The 14,272-nt window shown below is 41.3% G+C and overlaps 1 protein-coding gene across 1 annotated transcript in view; it reads left to right on the plus strand.

The window, feature by feature from the left end:
* Positions 1 to 13,607: 13,607 nt before the first annotated feature.
* Positions 13,608 to 14,272, plus strand: part of LOC128250586 (voltage-dependent calcium channel gamma-5 subunit) — a 324,577-nt gene continuing 323,912 nt past the window's right edge. The window contains exon 1 of the mRNA XM_089340028.1: positions 13,608 to 13,871. The gene's annotated coding sequence lies outside the window, so the exon portion shown is untranslated. The remainder of the gene's footprint in view (positions 13,872 to 14,272) is intronic.

Below are 14,272 nucleotides of genomic sequence, written 5' to 3' on the forward strand. Positions count from 1 at the left end.
TAGCTGGGGATCGGCAATAGGCTTCTGAGTCTGCAGGTATATATTAAGGGAAAGAGAACACAAAACCAAGGCAGGGCGAGTATTTCAGGTCATTTAGAATATTTAATTAGAGTAAGGTGAATTAAAATGGAGAAGTAGAAATAATTGATGTCTTACAGCTGTTTCTGAGATAACCCAGGTGATGGCTCAGTTTCTCCATACACTGAATATTCCATCATCAGAGCCAAGTGTATGGAAATGTTGACACATCACCTGAGATGTCTCAGAAACAACTGTAAGACATTAATTACTTCTACTTTTCCATTTTTGATTCCCCTTGAATATTCTGCTGCAGCACCGTCTTGATGAGGTCTTAGTCGAACAAATTAACTTCAGGATATATTTTACAAGCCTAGTATTTATTCTATCGGTCACTTTTGACGAACCGATATATATATATATATATATATATATATACGGTGGGACTCTTTCAGTTTCCTTTTACCAAATCCACTCACAAGGCTTCGGTTGGCCTGAGGCTAGAGTAGGGGACACTTGCCCAAAGTGCCACACAGGGAGACTGAACTCAAATCTATGTGGCTGGGAAGCAAGCTTCTTACCACACAGCCACACCTGTATGTATATACGTGCATATATATATATATATATATATATATATATATATATATATATATATATATATGAATATATATATATACCTATACATACACATATGTTGTAGGGATGGTTGTGAAAGAGAGAGAGAGAGAGAGAGGGAATGTGTGTGTGTGTATGTGTGTGTGTGTGCACGTATATGTAGCTATGTACTGCAATTCACAGCATTATTATACGTTGGTCACTTTGTTATTTCTCTATTTTATATTAAGTGAAAATTCTTAGCACTTTTCATATGATTAAACAAAACAGATTTCAAGAAGAAAATAACACATACACGAAAAAAAAAAAAAAAAAAGCTCTGGCTATTGTATTTTACAAGGGGTATCACTCGTTACATAATTATATTTGTAAGGGTGATATATTTCCCCAGAGTAATTAGAAAAATAGATTGGGACAATAAAAACAAAAGCGGTTTATTCCAATCTATCTGTAAATATTTGCTGCTATGATAAGTTTACAAAGGTTAAATATGAATACAAGAGAGGTGGATAAATAGTTGTATTATGTGTAGGAAAACAATTCTGTATGTAAAGCTATAAAATTGTGTTGTGATTAAGTATTGATGCATTTAATCAATGGGTGAAGTGATATTCCAGTTTCTGGCTCGATAATTGCAGAAGTCGCTACAAATGAGCATTACTTCGGATTTCCGTGTAACAACATAAAAACGACTACATAACTTTATGTTGCATTTGTTTAGCCTTTCTCAATCACTCTCTTTATCTCTCTCTCTCTCTCTCTCTCTCTCTCTCTCTCTCTCTATTTCGCTTTCTCTGTCAGTCACTCTCTCTCTCTCCCATGTCTAACATATGAATATGCTTGTATACATACACATATATATATATGTATATACGTATGTATATGTATATACACATATAGACACATATATGTACATATAAATTTACATATATATATATATATATATATATGTATATATATGTATGTGTATACATGTATACATTTACATAGAAATATATGTATATATGCATATGTATATACATGCATACGTACAACACGCGCACACAAACACACACACATCGCTAAGATCAAGTTCTAATATCTACTCTTAACAATTTACACACACACACACACACACACACACACACACACACACCCATATATATATATATATATATATATATATATATATATATATATATATATATATATATATACATATATGTATATGTGTATATGTATATACACACACACACACACATATATACACTTATATCTTTACAGATATAATATATATATATATACATGCATACATGCACACATGCACACACAAACACACACACACACACATATATATATATATGCATAAACATATACACTGGCACATATATCTACATCAATATCTATCAAAATATATATTGATAGATATATATGGGAAATCCATTTCGTAAATATAAATAATAATATTGGTATGGATATTAACCATTGGAAAGATGGTTAAATATATGCAAACATATTTAAAGTGTTCATGCGTCTTTCCTGAGACTAAGTCTGAATATTAATACGCTCAATACTTGGGATGTCACCACATATTCCTTGGGCACAATTCGCATTGTAGTCAATTTTATAAACTCATAACACACACACACACACACACACACACACACACACACACAACCACACACACACACACACACATAGTTATGAAGCTTCTTATGGATGAAGGCACGTCAAGCTTTGTCTCCTAATTGATTGTTTCAAACCTGACTCTTCCTAATTATGATATATATTCGAATGTACAACTCAATACGCCATTAGCCCAGTAAATGTTGCCTATGTCCGGGTCGTGGTTTAAAGTTTTACCTGATAATGGGGGAATGTATATTATGACGTAATCGTTTATAAATGCATTGAATAAAATGCTACCGAAACAGCTGTTATATATTTAAAACACCATTGAATTGTACTTAAGGTACCATCCACTCCACCTAAGTTCAGGTCCAGGTAGTGCAATAGCCTAGGGTTGAAAGGCCTAAAGTTATTTAATGCCCTGCCACAAAAATTAAGAAATCTGCATTAGGTGGAATATCTTTGAAATCGATAAAGACATCCTGTTCTCCTCAATACCAGATCAACAGCCCGACATGAGGTACAGACGAGGGCAACGGAATCAAACTCCCTTATGCAACAAGTGGGCCAATAGCTGGGACTAAGGCACATACAGGAGTGGTGATGTAAAACACCCATGACTAAGGAAATGAGAAAGGCTACGGTGGCGCTCCAGCATGACTGCAGCCGCATGGCTGAAGTGGGTAAAAGAGCATATATATATTTCATACAAACCCGGATAGCATTCATACTAAATGTCGCATCGTATCTTACTGATGTTTTTTAAAGCCTGTTCAAATGTAGTTTGTATTTTCTAATAAACGGAAGCGCGGCGCGTTGTCTGAAGTTATGAGTGGAGGAGATCGTTTACTCATTCGACTACTTCCTCAATCGTAATCCTCATAAATCCAGATGTCAAACTTGGTTTTACTAAGTATATGTCCGTATATACTTTTTATTAATTCTTTATGTCGAGCTGAGGATATTGGCGTTTCTAACGGCATGAAAATTTCAAGACCCTTATGAAGGCAGGATAACTAGTAAACTTCTTGCTAATCCGAAGCTGCAAACCTGCAACTCAGAAAAGGGCTTTAAATAACCAATATTAATATATAAATTTCAATGTATAAGCAAAAAAATCTAAGCGGCGAGCAGGTAGAAAAGTTAACACGCCAAAAAAGTACTTAGCAGCATTTCGTCTGTCTTTACGTTCTGTGTTCAAATTTCACCGAGGTCGACCTTGCATGTCACTCCTACCGGAGTCCGTAAATTAAGTACCATTTGAGAACTGACATCGATGTAATTCACTTAGACCTTTCTTGCTGTCCTCGTACTAACATTTAAAACTAATCTTAAAGTAGAGGACTGGCAGAATCATTAGCACGCCGGACAAAGTGCTTAGTGACATATCATCCGAAGTTTCTGATGTTGTGCCAAAATTGGGAACTAATGTATAAGCATAAAATCTGTGAGCAATTTTACTCAGACTTCATCCAGACACAAGAATGCGATATTTTCTCTTCGTTTGGCCAAGCATTTACAAGAGAAAGCAATTACAGCTCATTATAATATACAACACTAAAGAAAACAAAATCGAAAAATATAACTTGTTATCGTTGCAACCTTCTATAGAATTTCACAAACAAAAACATACAAATTAGCTCTGGAAGTTTTATAAACATAAAATAAATCACAAAATCAATAGAGTTACTGTGCGCATGAAATAATGCGGAATAAATTATATATAAAAAAAAGGATTTAACCTGGAGTTAACCATTAAACAATCTATAGCTCTGGCGATGATTATTTTATGAATCACAGCGGAGTTTCTATGATCATTTACTGCCTAAAACAAAACGCAGTAACGCGCTTACTATAATCATTTTATTTAGAAAAAGGAGCAAAGAATGCATTAAAATGATAATGGGCAAAAAATTTTAATGGTTCTAATTAAGCGTAAAGGAGTACTAAGGAACCGTAAAGGGTCCTTAATGGAAATATTAAAATGGAAAGTTGTCAGAACTAAATGCCGTGAAAAAATTAGAAAAGGAAGAATGAAATTACTCTTGTTTTGACGAATAATTTGTTGTTGGTGGCCTACATCCAGGCTCCATACGTTCATGAATATATACATACACATATACATACACACCCACCCATATTGTATATGTGTGTGTGTATATGTGTGCGTGTGTGTGTGTGTATGAGTGTGTGTGCGTATGTATATATGCGTGTGTATGCATTTACGCGCACACATATATGTATGTGTACATACATATAAATACACATAGACACACTTAAAAATACAGAAACATACACACACACGCACATACACGTACGCATATTCACGTAACACCTCGGGGAGAGAAACACTAGAATAATAACAGTAGCACTAGTAATAAGATCAACAACAACAACAACAACAACAGCTGCGGTATCAGTAGCAGCAGCTGTATTTATTACAAAGTGCCGAGTGCACACCGGTGCACACCGGTGCACACGAGACGTGCATGTCTGTACAATGTGCGCTTACATCTTCACAAATGTATTTTATTGCGAGAATTGCTACACTATAATTATAGCTGCTGCTGCTGTATTAGACACTACTACTACTACTACTACTACTTATAGTACTACTACTACTACTACTACTACTACTACTACTGCTGCTGCTGCTGCTGCTGCTGCAACTACTACTACTACTACTACTACTACTACTACTACTACTACTGCTGCTGCTGCTGCAGCATCAACTACTATACTACTACTACTACAACTACTACAACTACTACTATTAATACTGCTGCAGCTGCGGCTACTACTACTACCACTACTACTACTACTACTACCACTACTACTGCTGCTGCTGCTGCTCATCTGCTGCATCTAATATTACTACCACGATGAATGTTGCTGCTACTGCTACAACTGCTGTCGTTGCTGCTGCTACTGTTACTACTACTACTACTACTACTACCACTCGAATCAGTATTATAATCTTCCTTTTCCGTCGCCTTTGATCCATGTACAGATAGAGACAGAAAGGTAGACGACAGAGACATATACGTACAGACGCGTAGCCTAGTGGTTAGGGTATTACCCTCGTGAACGCAAGATCGAAGCTTCGATTCCTGCGTCAGCGGTTCATTGATTTCTTGAGCCTAAACACTGGCGCCCCGTCCAGGGGTAATTCTGTAACCTCAGCTACTTTTGTGCCATGGAAACTGGCCAAACATGTTATATGAGCCCAAGGAGGCCTTCTAACCAAACGGTTCGGGGTTCAGTCCCACTGCGTGACCTCTTTGGCAGGTGTCTTCTAATGTCTGGGACCGACCAAAGCATTTTGAGTGGATTTGGTAGACGGAAACTGAAAGAAGACCGTCGGGTAAGTTAGGACCCTTCGCGTATGGTGCTTAAATGGCACTCCGTCGGTTACAACGACGAGTGTTCCAGTTGATCCGATCAACAGAACAGCCTATTAGCGAAATTAACGTGCAAGTGGCTGAGCCCTCCACAGACACACATATCCTTAACGTAGTTCTGAGGAAAACTCAGAACGACACAGTATGTGACAAGGCCGGCCGAGTGGACTGAAGCAACTTGAAATAAAGTATCTTGCTTAAGGACACTACGCGCTGCCAGGAATCGAACTCACACTCATATGATCGTGAAGCGAACGCCCTATCCACTTCTCCATACCTCTTTCACTCGTCGGAGGCGGTGGCTAAAGAGGCTGCGTGGCATACGAGGCCAAAAGGGTTCTTCTTCAATGAAGCCTTTTTTGACATCTTCAGGGGTTCCATATGACGAAAGAAACTGAGACGGGGGCGGGGTAGAGAATTTTTCTGTGTCGTGGTGGTCGTGGTGCGGATTATCATTGTTATTTAGCCGCATGTCAGATGCTGAGAATGAAAACACCTTTGATCTTCAGGTTTTTACCAGCTGAGTGAACAGGAGCAACGGAGGGGAATTTACTTAAAGTAAATGAAACTACCCTAAACATGCGTCTGTACCTTCCCCTCACAGTCAGGTTACCCTTAGATCCTAGCGATTCGTCGATTGGCTATAGTTAAAAGCCCTTGGCTCAGTAGTCAGAGTGTCAGGCTCACAATCATGAGGTAGTGAGTTCGATTCCCAGACCAGGCTGTTTTGTGTTCTTGAGCAAGACACTTTATTCCACATAGCAGCAGTTGTAGAAATGAGTTGTGACGTCACTGGTGTCAAGTTATATCGGTCTTTGCTTTCCTCTTGGATAACAGCGGGGTGGCGTGAAGAGGAGAGGCCGGCATGTATGGCCAACTGCTGGTCTTCCACAAGCAACATTGTCCTGGGTTGTGCCTGACCGAAGGGAATATATTGCATTCATATATTTTGCATCGTGACACTTCTTCGGTTACGACGACTGGGCGTTCCATTTCACCGGATCCGGTCGTGAAATTAACGTGCAAGTGGCTGAGCACTCCACAGACACGTGTACCCTTAACGTAGTTCTCAGGGAAATTCGACGTGACACAGAGTGTGACAAGGCTGGTCCCTTTGAAACAGGAAGAAAGATTGAGAGAAAGTTGTGGTGAAAAAGTACAGCAGGGTTTGCCATCACCCCCTGCCGGAGCCTCGTGGAGCTTTAGGTGCTTTCCGCTCAATAAACACTCATACCGCCCGGTCTATGAATCGAAACCGCGATCCTACGACCGCGAGTCTGCTGCCCTAACCATATCTCATTCCTCCAGTTTCTCATGCGATTTTATATCAACCCCGACATAGTGCAATCTGCCTTTGTAATGTCTCCTCCACTCAACGACCTTCTGGCAAATAATTAATTGGTGTATGTTTTTTGACATGGGTCTTTAGCTGCTATTTCTAAACATGGATATGCTTTGTGCGTGTGTTCATGTATGTCAGTGTTCGTGTGTGCGTGTGTGTGATTGTTCGTGTGTGGTGGTGGTGGTGGTGCGGAGCCCCATGTCAGCTGCTGAGAATGAAAACATCTTTTAGCAAAGGTAATCCAACCGTGACCATCCATTTTAATTACTTTACTTTAATGTGTTATACTCTAACATTGTTCATTTCTATTCTTTTTATCATTATTATTTTAAAAAAAGAAGAATCGGGTGGGATTCTGGCTGCTATTTGTAGCAAGTCTAATGATTGCGTACACTCTTGTTAGTGCCATTGCTGTTTCTAATAATGCTGTTGTTGTTCTTGCAGTTAATGTTCTTTTTGCTATTATTATTATTATTATTATTTATTATTATTAAGGCGGCGAACTGGCAGAAACGTCAGCACGCTGGGTGAAATGCTTGGCGGTAGGTATTTCGCCCGTCGCTACGTTCTGAGTTCAAATTCATATTTATATATAAAGGCTTCAGTCGGCCTAGGGTTCTTGCCTTTCATCCTTTCGGGGTCGATAAAATAAGTACCAGTGATACAAATGCGTCCATGTAATCGACTAGCTCCCTTTCCCTGAAATTCGAGTTATTGTGCCTCCAGTAGAAACGTTATTATTCATATGACCCCTAAAAATCGATAGCATGCCGGATAAAATAGGTAGCGGCATTTAATCCGTCTATTTACGTTCTGAGTTCAAATTCCGCCGAAGTTGAGTTTGCTTTTCATTCTTTTGAGCTCGATAAAATAAGAGCCGGGGCTAATGTTAACGACTGACCCCTCACCTGAAAATCCGACGGCCCTGTGTAAAAATTTCAAACTATTATTAACGCGGTGAACTGACCGAATGTGCAGCACGGCGGACAAATCGTTTCGTGGCATTTCGTCCGGTTTTATTTTATGAGTTCAAATTCCGCCGAAGACGCTTTTGTCTTTTATCCTTTCATGGTCGATGAAATAAGTACCAGTTAAGCACTGGGGACCATGTAATCGACAAGCCCTACAAAAGCTTCCTACAAAAACTTCGGGTCTTGTGCCTATGGATGAAACGGGTATTTATATAACCTCTTAAGGTGTCGAGCTGGCAGGATCGTTCGCACGCCGAAGAAAACACTTGGTGGCATTTGTTCCGGCTTTACATTCTGAGTTCAAATTCCGCTGTGGTTGATTTAGCATTTCACCCCTTTAGGGGTCGATAAAATGGGTACGAACAGAAACGATTTAGCTTATACCCCGCTCATTATTTCAGGCGAGTTGGCAGAGACGTTTGTACCCGGGACAAAAGGCTTAGCAGCATTTCGTCCATTCCTTGCGTTCTGAGTTCAAATTCTGCCGAGGTCGATTTTGCTTTTCAACTTTTCGGGGTCGATAAAATAAGTACCAGCTGAACATTGGGGTCGATATAATCGGCTATTCTCCCGCAAATTCCAGGCTTTGTGGCTATAGTAAAAATATATACGTTTTTGGAACTGCCAAAGAGGCGAGCTATCAGAATCGTTAACATGCCGGTCAAAATGCTTACCGGCGTTTCCTCCGGCTTTGCACTCTGAGTTCAAATTCTTCACCTTTCATTCTTTCGATAAAATAAAGAACCCGTTTAAAAATGGGGGTCGATATATTCAACCAATCCCCTCCTCCAAAATTTCAGGCATTGTGCCTAAAGTAGAAACGATTATTTATATAACTCCATCTTTAACCCGAATCCAGTAGGGATTTACACAGACGTTCCAGACATGACCATCTAGACCTGATTTTTTTTTTTTCATTTTCACTTTCGTCGTGTTTTAACCGTGTACATATGGTGTGGATATGGCTATGTACTTATGAAGTTCGATTCCCAATCACATAGTTCTGGGTTCAATCCCACTGCGTGGCACCTTGGAGAAGTTTCTTCTACTATAACGTCGGGCCGAACAAAGCTTTGTGAGTGGATTTGGTAGACGGAAACTGAAAGAAGCCCGTCGTGTATATGCATATATATGTGTGTGTGTGTGTGTGTGTGTGTGTGTGTGTGTTTGTGTGTGTGTGTGTGTGTGCGTCTGAGAGAGAGAGAGAGAGAGAGAGAGAGCGAGAGAGATAGTGTGCGTGTGTGTGTGTTTGTGTGCACATGTGCGTGTCAGGGTCTTTTGGATTTGCATTTGACCCCCAACACTGCTTGACAACCAGTGTTGGTTTGTTTACGTCCCGTGAAATGTAAAATATATATATATATATATTCTTTTAGTCTTCTACTTGTTTCACTCATTGGAGTGCGACCATGCTGGAGCACCGCCTTCAGTCGAGCTAATCGACCCCATGACTTATTCTTTGTAAGCCTAGTACTTCATCTACCGGTCTGTTTTGCCGAACCGCTAATTTGCGTGGACATAAACACACTAACATCGGTTGTCAAGCGATGGTGAGAGGACAAACACACACAAACACACACACGCACACACGCACACACACACACACATGTACACACACACACACACACACTCAAGCACACAAAAGCACACATATATATACACAGCTAGATACATACATACATATGTGTATGTTTGTGCGTGTGTGTGTGTGTGTGTGTGTGTGTATTACTGGGGTGGATTTGATCGACTAACACTTCGAATGGGTGCTCCAGCATGGCCGTAGTACAATGACTGAAACGAGTAAAGAGAAGAATAAAACAAGTATACAAGAATATAGAGAATCAAAGAATTCCATATTATCCTTCCTGTTTCAATATTGTTTGTTATTGAGTAGGAGATTTGGCTGCTGTTTCTAACATTTCGAGAAACCACGCAGGGTCCCTCGTTTGGATTTTAGTGTAGTCTTACTTAAAGCTGCTTTGCTGCTGCTGCTGATGATGATGATGTTGTTGTGGCTGTTGTTGTTGTCAGCGATGACGACGACGACGACAAGGATGATGATGATGATGGCGATTATGATGATGTTAATGATGGTGATGATGATTAACACCAGGTCTGTCCTTGTTAAGCTGACCCGTGACGAACGGCGTTCCAGCCGTGACTCTCTCGTCTACCTCCTACAGCTAAGTCAATCATCCAACGTGACCATATGCTACATTACAACGCATTGACGAATCCGAGTGATTTGAAGGAGACTTGGCTGCTATTTCTAACAGATCCAGTGACCACGTAGAGGATCCACTCGTTCTCATTGTTGTAACAGTTCCCATTTCTGTTGCACCCGTTGTTGTTGTTGTTGTTGTTGTTGTTGTTGTTGTTGTGTTTGTTTAGCCCTAGGTCAGTCCTAATCCAGTTGACCTATCATCAAAGATATCTGGCTCTGACCAGCTGGAATTTTTATTTAATTTAATTTGTTGTTTGTTCATCAGGCATAGTGTATCTAGGACTACATTATCCAGCGTTTCCCTTTTGTAAAGAAGTAGTTTGTTTCTGTTGTTTATAACCAAAGGCGTTCTAACCTGGCCCATCACGTATGCCTAGCGACTGTATTTTTTTAACGTGTTCTTTCAAATTTCATACAATGAGGAAGAGTTGTTACTTCCTCCCTTTTAAAAGATTCTTTGCTGTTGTTGTTGATGATGATGATGATGATGACGATGGTGATGGTGATGATGATGATGTTTATCCCAGTGGTTGTAGTAATCCAGTAGATCTATAATGAAACGTATTCCAACCGCGACAGCTCCGTTTATTTCCAGAACATATGTCATACAACTATCAAATCTGTTTTGTTTAGGTTATTTTACTTCCTTTTTTTTGTCTCTTTTTTTATCATCTTTTTTTTTCGTTTTATCTCCTTATTAAAGACAAGAACAATTACATTTTAAAGGATGGGGGGGGGGCGATTTGGCTGCTATTTCTAGCGAGCTAGTCAACCACTTAAACAGCCTCATCGCTGACCACTTTTGCCTACTTTCATTATCGTTACGTTGTTGTTATTACAGCTGATGTCACTTTGTCGTGACTGCAACTGATCCTCCCTTCGTTGTTGCTGTTCTCGTTGTCACCGTCGTTGCAAGCTATTGTTCTTATCTTCGCCGCTAGTCTCGTTCTTGTTCTTCTTCTTCATCTTCTTGCTGCTTTTTGTCCCTTTCGCCAGTCGGTGCTGTTGTCCCTACAGCCGCAATAGTGTTGTTGTTGTTGTTGTTGGTGGTGGTGATCTCGCTACCTCTGTCATCGCTTTTGTTGTCATCATTGCTAGTACTGTTCTTATTCTTCTTGCGATTGTTGCTGGGTTTGTTGTTGCGAATGACGAAACTAGTTACGACGAAACCGTTGACGCTGGAGGTACGGGCCATTAGCCTCGCTGTTGCTGTTTTGGTCACTCCACCCTTATTGTTATTGTTGTTGTTGCCACCCCCCTTCTTCTTCTTGTTCCTGTTGTTGTCGTTGCTAATTTGTTTTTATTTTTCCGTCATAGCTTCCGCTGATTTCTTTCTTTTTTTCTTTTCTTCTTCTGCTTCTGTCATCGTCATCGTTATTTTGCTGTGGTTGCCATCACACCTACCGTTGCTGTCACAATTTTGTCTGCCATTTCGACGAAAGCCTCTTCTTCGCTTGCATTTTCCACGCTTCTACTATTGATGCTGCTGCGTCGACTACTACTACAACTACTACTACTGCTACTGCTACTACTACTGCTATTACAGCTGCTGCAACTGCCGCTGCTGCTGTCATCACTGTCGCTGGTTCGTCGCTGTCAACCTCCTTCTTCTTCTTCTCCTCTTCCTCCTCCTTCTTCTCTTGAAATGCTGCCACCAGCACCGCTGCCGCTGCTACTGCTGCTGCTGCTGCTGCTATTACTACAACAACTACTACTACTACTACTGCTTATGATAACTGCTGCTGCTGCTTGTCGCCGCCGTCGTCGTCTTACAGCTACACTGGCGTCACCGCCAACGCCACCGCCGCCGCCGCCGCCGCCGCTGCTGCGGCTCCTCTTGTCGGTGCCATCTTTGTCGACGTCACCAGCTTCGCAAAACGTTTTTATCGTAGTCTTCGTCGTCATCATCACCATCACCATCATCATCATCATCATCATCACCATCGTTGTTGTCACCGTCGTCATTTTCATCATCATCATCATCATCATCTTCTGTCTCCACCCTTCTCCACCTGAAGCTAACACCGGCTCCGCAATGATATTGTTCGTAACGTTGTCGCTTTCACAGTAGAAGTAGTAGTAGTAGTAGTAGTAGTAGTAGTAGTAGTAGTAGTAGTAGTAGTGGCAGTAGCAGCGGCAGTAGTAGTAGTAGTAGTAACAGCATCATCAGCAGCAGCAATTGCATTTGTGATTGTTCTTACATCGCTGCTGTTGTTGTTGTTCTTGTTGCAGTTGTTGCAGTTGTTGTTGTTGTTGTTGCTGTTGTTGCTGTTGTTGCTGCTGCCGTTCTTGGTGTTATCGTAAGCTGCCGCTTTTTTTGCCACAGCCACCAACACACAACACCACACCACTACAACACCACTACAACACCACTGCAAGCCACCACTGCAACACCACCGCTACCACCCATCATTAACAATAACCAACAAACGACCACATTGTCACTGCCTTCATCATCATCATCATCACCATCTGCATCATCATCACCATCATCATCATCATCATCATCACCACCACCACCACCACCACCTCCGCCGCCACCATCATCATCATCAGCAGCAGTAGAATCGCGAGCATTGTCGTTACCATTAACCCCCCCACACCACCGCCACCACCACCGCTATTACTACTACTACCACTGCTGCTGCTGCTGCTGCCACTCTTATCGCCAACGCCACCACCACCATCACCAACAGCAGCACCACCGCCACCACCGCCACCACCACTACTACCACTATAGCAACACCACCGCACAAACGCATATACATATGTAATCGCATTCGTGCGTAGTGCCATGTATGCCTAGCACTGTTCTATCGTTCTATCGGCACACACACACACACACTCACACACTCACACACACACACACACAAGCACTCACACACATAACTACATACCTACATACACAGACTACTATATATATATATATATATATATACATATACGTATGTATGTATGTATATATATATATATACACTCGCTCGCACATTCGGTATTCGTCACGCATTTATACATTACAGAAGGCGCTGCGCACACGCACAGTATTTATACACCGTACGTACACACACACACACACACACTCACACACATACACACACACACACACGCACACACGCACACAGACACGTACACATTCTTACTGACACACCCAACAAACACACCGTTTCATAAAGGCACAACCCGGAAATTGAAACCGTATCCCCGCTACTAGCAGTCGAGTGCCGCCGCCACTGCCGCCGCCGCCGCCGCCGCCGCCGCCGACAACGACGTCGACGCCATCTTCATCACCATCATCATCACCATCATCATCGCCATCATCTCCATCATCATCGTCATCATCATCGCAACACCGACATACGGACAGACGTACAGACAGAAGACAGGCAGGCGGGCAGACAGACGGACGGACGGACGGACGGACGGGCGGACAGGCAGACAGGCAGACAGCACACACATCTCTCGATACACACAACTGCATCACATCTTAAAAACACACACACACACACACAGACACACTCACACACACATGTATCTACCATGTATATACACACACGCACGTTCTACAACATTTTACACACACACTGACTACTACCACCACCACCACTACCACTATTACTACTACTACTAACCGTAATACCAGCACCGAAACTACAACAATACGCCACATCGTATCACACGGAAATACCACTGTGAGTACAATCGCTCAAGCTCCTTGTTTGTCTCTCTCTCTCTTTCTCTCTCCCCCCCTCTCTCTCTCTCTCTCTCTCTTTTCCTCTGTGTCTCTTTCTTTTTCTTCACTACTGTCTGACAAAAATATCCTTACTGCTACTACAGCACAAATTTCTACTACTACTACTACTACTATTACTACTACTACTACTGCTACTACTACTACTACTACCATAATAAATAAAAATTACTACAACATCAACATACCAACGTTAACACTGGCAACTATAGCCAATACTGTAGCGAGTGTCACATAAGCTAATTTCTTCTTCCTCGTCATCATCATCATCATCATCATCATCATCACCGTTATCAACATCATCATCAGCACAACCATCGCTTCCTTTTCTTTTTCTTCTTT

Source organism: Octopus bimaculoides, chromosome 23, assembly GCF_046866305.1.
Source record: "Octopus bimaculoides isolate indiv1 chromosome 23, ASM4686630v1, whole genome shotgun sequence".
In the NCBI taxonomy this organism is placed as follows: Eukaryota; Metazoa; Mollusca; class Cephalopoda; order Octopoda; family Octopodidae; genus Octopus; species Octopus bimaculoides.